This window comes from Nyctereutes procyonoides, unplaced genomic scaffold (assembly GCF_905146905.1).
Source record: "Nyctereutes procyonoides isolate TBG_1078 unplaced genomic scaffold, NYPRO_anot_genome, whole genome shotgun sequence".
Lineage (NCBI taxonomy): Eukaryota > Metazoa > Chordata > Mammalia > Carnivora > Canidae > Nyctereutes > Nyctereutes procyonoides.
The window spans coordinates 47,200,987-47,209,275 of NW_026575125.1; positions in this window are offsets into that span (position 1 = coordinate 47,200,987).

Sequence of the window (8,289 nt, forward strand, 5' to 3'; positions counted from 1 at the left end):
CAGATATTTGACTGATAACAGCAATGTGGGTCTGTATTACCTAATGTACTAAGCCTAGGGACATAAATTTGCTTGGGATCTCTGTTCTAATTGCTGGGGATTAGTGTGCTTTCTAATTTTTTGGATGTGAGGCTGTTGTCCCTGTGGACTAAAAAAATGTATGAAATGCAGTTATGGGTTATATTAATTCAGCTCCTGAAGTTGTGAAGGAACTACATCCAATCAAGAGGAAAACAGTCCAGGCTGCAGCTGCTGAAGGAATCCCTGTCTATACAAACATCTTTGTGAGATCTATATGGCTAAAATGAGAAAAACAAGAAATTGGGAATGGCAGAATTTAATTTAATTTGGAGCATTCATTTCTCCCTTGGAGTCAAATGGTTTCATATAGTTCAAATTAAGGTATTTTTATTATGTTGTTGACATTGTATTATTTGATATTTAATGCTATTTTTGAGGCTCATGTAACCTTTGTAAGCTATAGGAAATAATGTGGCTTGACATAATTGTAAACTGGGGACAAAATAGTGAGTGAATTCTCAGCTTGGGATGTAATATAGCTTTGGAGTTAATTTATTTAATGTTCTATTCCTACTTCTTTCAAAGTATTCTAGGGCCAAAAACAAAACTTACACAGATGGGAGCAAGACATTCATAAAATACTAATAGTCTCCCCCAAAGGGGGCAGTCAAGCCCTATTTGTTAACCACAGCCTTGGGTATTAACCACTGTAGCTTAAGAGAACAAAAATGCCCAAGGGTATGAAGGGATTTATCCTCTGCCTCTGCCTGTTTCTGATTCTAAAAAGAAAAAAAAGAAGAAGAAGAAGAAAGAAAAGGACTTGCTCACTGCTGGGGATTTACCCCAAAGATACAGATGCAGTGAAACGACGGGACACCTGCACCCCGATGTTTATAACAGCAATGTCCACAATAGCCAAACTGTGGAAGGAGCCTCGGTGTCCATCAAAAGATGAATGGATAAGGAAGATGTAGTATATGTATACAATGGAATATTATTCAGCCATTAGAAACGACAAATACCCACCATTTGCTTCGACGTGGATGGAACTGTAGGGTATTATGCTGAGTGAAATAAGTCAATCGGAGAAGGACAAACATTATATGGTCTCATTCATTTGGGGTATATAAAAAATAGTGAAAGGGAATAAAGGGGAAAGGAGAAAAAATGAGTGGGAAATATCAGAAAGGGAGACAGAACATGAGAGACTCCTAACTCTGGGAAACAAACTAGGGGTGGTGGGAGGGGAGGTGGGCGGGGGTTGGGGGTGACTGGGTGACGGGCACTGAGGGGGGCACTTGATGGGAGCACTGGGTGTTATGTTGACAAATTGAACACCAATAAAAAATAAATTTATTAAAAAACAAAAACAAAAAAAAACAAAAGGATTTGCATCTATCAGAAATATTTGGAAGAAAATTTCTGTCCATCTCCACTTGCTATACTCACTCAGTTTTCCATATGAGAGGAAGAATAACAATGAAATTTTTTTTAAAAGTTTATAGATAAGCAGCCTAGGCCCTTCTTGACTATTGAGTACATTTCTCATTGTAGGCATGGGAAAGACTGCAGTCCTTCATTACATGGCTGGGTAAACATCCACTCTGTAGACCCCTTTATCTCTCTGGGGTGGGGGAATCCCACAGTCTTTACTTGCAGTAGAAGTTCATGTTAGGCCCAGGTCCAACTCACATTCTCTAGTCCAGACCTATCATCAATAAAGCTGGTATCTATTTTTATTCTTTTAAAAATGATTTTTTTTAATATAGAAGTTGTTTACTGGGGGAAAAAAAACCCACATCCTTCAGCTAAATTCAAACAGTAAAAAAAGGCTATACAGTAAAAAGTCTCCTTTCTTCCTTCCCATCCCTGACATCAATCCCCTAGTCTCATTTTCTGAAAGTAAACACTGTTACCAGTTACTATGTGTCCTTCCAGAGATAATAAAGTATTTACAAACATAATATGTATGTGTGTGTATCAGTTTTTTAATACAAATTATGGCATGCTATACATGGTATTCTGAACTTTGTTTTTTTCACTTGATATATTAAATCTGATATTTTAATCCCTCTCACTCATATGTATATATTGCAGTTGGTTCAGAATCTGGAAGGGGAGGAGGCATAACTAATTCAACTCTTTTTTTCACATTTTAAATTTAAATTCTACTTAATTAACATATAGTGTAATATTGACTTTGGGAATAGAATTTAGTGATTCATCACTTATATACAATAGCCAGTGCTTAACACAAGTGCCCTCCTTAATACCCATCACACATTTGGCCCAGCCCCGCCCATCTCCCCTCCATCAGCCCTCAGTTTGTTGTGAATAGTTAAGACTCTTATGGTTTACATACCTCTCTTTTTTTTCTTACTATATGCTCATCTATTTTGTTTCTTAATTTCCACATATGAGTGAAATCATATGGTATTTGTCATTCTCTGACTGACTTATTTTACTTAGCATAATATACTCTAGCTCCATCCATGTCATTGTAAATGGCAAGATTTCATTCTTTTTGATGGTTGAGTGATATTCCATTACATATACACATACATATATACCACATCTACCACATACATACATTATATATGTACTCAATAGTCAAGAAGGGCCTAGGCTGCTTATCTATAAACTTTAAAACAAATTTCATTGTTATTCTTCCTCTCATATGGAAAACTGAATGAGCATAGCAAGTGGAGATGGACAGAAATTATATATCACATCTTTATCCATTCATCAGTCAATGGACATTTTGGCTTTTTCCATAATTTGGTTATTGTTGATAATGCTGCAATAAACATTGGGTGCATGTGTCCCATTGAATCCATATTTTTTAATCCTTTGGGTAAATATCTAGTAGTGCAATTTTTGAATCATAGGGTAGTTTTATTTTTAACTTTTTGGGGAACTTTCATACTGTCTTACAGAGTGGCTACACCAGTTTGCATTCCCAACAATGCAAGAGGGTTTCTTTTCTCCACAAAAGAAACCTGTTGTTTCTTGCATTGTTAATTTTTGCCATTCTGACAGGTATGAGGTGATATCTCATCATAGTTTTGATTTGTAATTCCCTAATGATTATGATGTTGACCATCTTTTCATGTGTCGACCATCTGGATATCTTCTTTGGAAAAATGTTTATTCATATCTTCTTCCCATCTTTTAGTTGGATTATTTGTTTTTTGGGGGGTGCTGGGTTTTAGAACTTCTTTATATATTTTAGATAATAACCGTTTATCAGATATGTCATTTGTAATTATCTTGTCCCATTAAGTCGGTTGTCTTTTAATGTTGTTTCCTTCAGTGTGCTGAGCTTTTTATTTTGATATAGTCCCAGTAGTTTATTTTTATCTGTTTCCCTTTATTTTTATCTATGGCTGATGTCAAAGAAGCTCCTGCCTATGTTCTGCTAGGATTTTTATGGTTTTAGGTCTCATTTTTATGGTTTTAGGCCTTTAATTCATTTTGAATTTATTTTTGGTATGGTGTAAGAAAGTGGTCCGGTTTCATTCTTCTGCATGTTGCTGTGCAGTTTTCCAAATACCATTTGTTAAAGAGATTTTCCTCATTTCATACTCTTTCCTGCTTGGTTGAAATCAATTGAGCATATAACTATTGGTTCATTTCTGGATTTTCTATTCTGTTCCATTGATTGATTTGTCTGTGTTTGCACCATACTGTATTGATCACAACACTTTTGTAATATAACTTGAAGTCCAGAATTGTGATGCCTCCAGCTTTGCTTTTCTTTTTCAAGTTTGCTTTGGCTATTTGGAGTGTTTTGTGGTTCCAAACAAATTGTAGGATTTATTGTTCTAGCTCTGTGAAAAATACTGATAGGGATTGCATTAAATATGTATTGCTTTGTGTATTATAGATATTTTAACAATATTTGTTGTTTTAATCCATGGGCATGGAATGTCATTCCATTTCTATGTGTCATTTTCAATTTCTTTCATTAGTGCTTTATAGTTTCCAGGTACAGGACTTTCACCTTTTTGGTTAGGTTTATTTCTAGATGTCCTATTATTTTGGGGACAGTTGCAACTGGTATTGCCTTTCTTTCTTTCTTTCTTTCTTTCTTTCTTTCTTTCTTTTTCTTCTTTCTCGTTCTTTCTTTCTTCTTTCTTGTGTTTCACTATTGGTGCATAAAAATGCAACAGATTTCAGTAGACTCATTTTAAACAGATCTAAACAGTTACCAAGCATCATTGATTCATATAACTAAAATAATACAGGGGTTGGAAGGGCTTCAGGCACAGTTTGATTAGGACTTAGGCTATGTCTGTGGATTTTTAGGAATTTCCTTTCTCTGTACATTAAGTTTAATTCTCCTGTCACTTTTCCTCATGGTAGCAAAGTTAGAGTAGCAGTTCTAGGCTATAATAGTTCCATTCTAAAGGAAGATAAAGAGCCTATGTTTTGTGATGAATTCTGTGCTGGTATGGATCACATACCAGCATCCATCAAATAAGTCTAACAGATTGCATTGATTAGCTTAGCCATGGCATGTATTCCATCCCTGAAGCCTAGGATATATATGCCTAGAACCAAATGGATTCCCAGTGGAATCAAGGGCATGAGAAGTGAATAACATTAACCAATCAAAAATGTGTAGTATTCCTTCTTTTTAAGATAGTATCCATAGACACCTTTCTTTTTTTTGTTGTTGTAAATTTATTTTTTATTGGTGTTCAATTTGCCAACATATAGAATAACACCCAGTGCTCATCCCATCAAGTGACCACCTCAGTGCCCGTCAACCAGGGTGTGCCCCTGGAGACCTGGAATCGAGTCCCATGTCAGGCTCCCTGCATGGAGCCTGCTTCTCCCTCTGCCTGTGCCTCTGCCTCTCTCTCTTTCTCTGTGTGTCTCTCATGAATAAATAAAATCTTAAAAAAATAAATCTCAGGTCAAATTCCTAGGTTTTCAGGATGATTTGAAAGTATCTAGGCAAGTTGGTGGAACAGGTGACTTGGGGACCCTACTCCTCCGCCATATTGCCCTGCCCCCTCCTCATGGTCTTTTAATTGTTTTTCTCTTTTTTCCTCAGTTTCCTTCCTTGCCATCACCTTGTCTTCTATGTCAGTAACTCTTTCTTCTACCTCATTAACCCTTGTCGTTAGGACCTCTAGTTTGGATTGCATCTCATTAAATTGATTTTTAATTTCAGCCTGATTAGATCTAAATTCTGCAGTCATGAAGTCTCTTGAATCCTTTATGCTTTTTTTTTTTTCTAGAGCCACCAGTAGCTTTATAATTGTGCTTCTGAATTGGCTTTCTGACATAGAATTTTAATCCAAATTCTCTAACTCTGTGGCAGAGAGTACTGTTTCTGATTCTTTCTTTCTATTCATTTTGCTCAGTGCAGAGTGGTTGTATTAGTGGGCTGATTAAAGAACCACGACGTAAGCAAATTTCACCCTAGATGATTCTGCCAAGGTCACAGACCAGAAATTGAAAACAAAGATCAGGGGATCCCTGGGTGGCGCAGCGGTTTGGCGCCTGCCTTTGGCCCAGGGCGTGATCCTGGAGACCCGGGATCGAATCCCACATCGGGCTTCCGGTGCATGGAGCCTGCTTCTCCCTCTGCCTGTGTCTCTGCCTCTCTCTCTCTCTCTGACTATCATAAATAAATAAAAATTTAAAAAAAGAAAACAAAGATCAGAATGAAATAAAACAAAAGGACCATTAAAATGAAAAATTTTTAAACGAAGTAGTAAAGAATAAGTGGCCAAGAATCCCAAAGAAGAGAAAAAAAAAGAAAAAGGAAAAAAAGGAGAAGGAAAAAAAAGGGGGGGGGGAACTGGTTGATCATGGTGATGACAAAGTTGTAGTGGAGGAAGAATGTAGTCTACCTGAGGGGTTTAGAGGGTGATCCTTTTGTTTTTGAGTATATTAATTTCTCTATGTTAGAAGAGTCTCAGTCCCAAATTTATATAAACAAGAAATACTTGTAGAAGGCCCCAACATTGACCAACAAAACATAAATGAGATAAAAGACAGGGGCAGAATTGCAATTAGGAAACTCACAGAATGAACCAGCATGGTATACCACTTGGTTCTGGGTGCATGCTGATCATGTTCTAGAAGATATTAACTTCCACCATTGTAGAACAAAATGAGCCAGAGAAAACAAAAAACACAAACCAAAACAAAAAAATATCTTGTATATCTTCCAAAATTAAGTTGAGTATGTTGATGGGAATCTAGAAGTGGAAAATATATCTAGGATCTGTAATTGTAGAAATATGAAAGTCAAAAAGGAAGAATCTTAAAAATGAAGAGGTGGTAAAATATTCTAGTTAAGGTGGGGAAAAATTGGATCAGGAATGGATGCTGTCTTTTGTCCAATTCTTTCTCTGCATGTATTGAGAGGATCATATGGTTCTTGTTTTTTCTCTTGCTCAAATGATCAATCACATTGATTGCTTTACGACTGTTGAAACAGCCTTGCATCGCAGGGATAAATCCCACTTGGTGAATAATCTTCTTAATGTATTGTTGTATCCTATTGGCTAATATCTTGTTGAGAATTTTTGCATCCATGTTCATCAGAGATATTTGTCTATAATTCTCCTTTTTGGTTGGGTCTTTGTCTGGTTTTGGAATTAAGGTGATGCTGGCCTCATAGAATGAGTTTGGAAGTACTCCATCTCTTTCTATCTTTCCAAACAGCTTTAGTAGAATAGGCATGGTTTCCTCTTTAAACTTTTGATAGAATTCCCCTGAGAAGCCATGTGGCCCTGGACTTTTGTGTCTTGGGATGTTTTTGATGACTGCTTCAATTTCCTCCCTGGTTATCGGCCCTTTCAGGTTTTCTATTTCTTCCTGTTCCAGTTTAGTTAGTTTGTGGCTTTCCAGAAATGCATCCATTTCTTCTAGATTGCCTAATTTATTGGCATAAAGCTGCTCATAATAAGTTTTTAAGATCGTTTGTATTTCCTTGGTATTGGTGGTGATCTCTCCTTTCTCATTCATGATTTTATTAATTTGATTCTTTTTTCTCTTCTTTTTACTAAGGCTGGCTAATGGTTTATCTACCTTATTAATTCTTTCCAAGAACAAACTCCTGGTTTTGTTGATCTGTTCCACAGTTCTGGTCTCTATTTCATTGAGTTCTGCTCAAATATTTATTAACTCTCTTCTGCTTGGTGTAGGTTTTATTTGCTGTTTTTTTCTCCAGCTCCTTTAGTTGCAAGGTTAGCTTTTGTATTTGTGTTCTTTCCAGCTTTTGGATGGATGCTTGTATTGCGATGTATTTCCCCTTTAGGACTGCTTTTGCTGTAACCTAAAGATTTTGAACCGTTGTATTTTTATTTTTGTCAGTTTCCATGAATCTTTTTAATTCTTCCCTAATTTCCTGGTTGACCCTTTCATCTTTTAGCAAGATGGTCCTTAACCTCCACGTGCTTGAAATCCTTCCAAACTTCTTGTGACTTAGTTCTATTTTCAAAGCATTATGGTCTGAAAATATGCAGGGGACGATTCCAATCTTTTGGTATCAGTTGAGACCTGATTTGTAACCTATTATGTGGTCTATTCGGGAGAAAGTTCCATGTGCACTTGAGAAGAATGTGTATTCATTTGCATTTGGATGTAAATTTCTGTAAATATCTGTGAAATCCATCTGAAAACCTGTCGATTGTAGAAAGCACTACATTCAAGTCTCCAAGTATAAATGTATTATTATCTAAGTATGTTTTACTTTGGTTATTAATTGATTGATATACTTGGTAGCTCCCACATTCGGGGCATAAATATTCGTGATTGTTAGGTCCTCTTTTTGGATAGATCCTTTAAGTATGATAGTGTCCTTCTTCATCTCGTACTCCAGTCTTTGGGATAAACTTTAATTTATCTGTTATAAGAATAGCTGCCCCTGCCTTCTTTTGAGGACCATTTGAATGGTAAATCGTTCTCCAACCTTTTATTTTCAGGCTGTAGTGTCCTTAGTTCTAAAATGAGTATCTTGTAGACAGCAAATAGATGGGTCTTGCTTTTTTATCCAGTCTGGAACCCTGCGCCTTTTGATGGGGTCATTAATCCCATTCACGTTCAGAGTTACTACTGAAAGATATGAATTTAGTGTCATCATGATACCTATTCAGTCTCTGTTTTTGTGGATTGTTTCCTTGGACTTCCTCTATTACAGAGTGAGTCCCACTTAGTATTTCTTGCAGAGCCAGCTTGGTATTCACATATTCTTTCAGTTTCTGCCTATCTCGAAGCTATTTATCTCTCCTTCTATTCTAAATG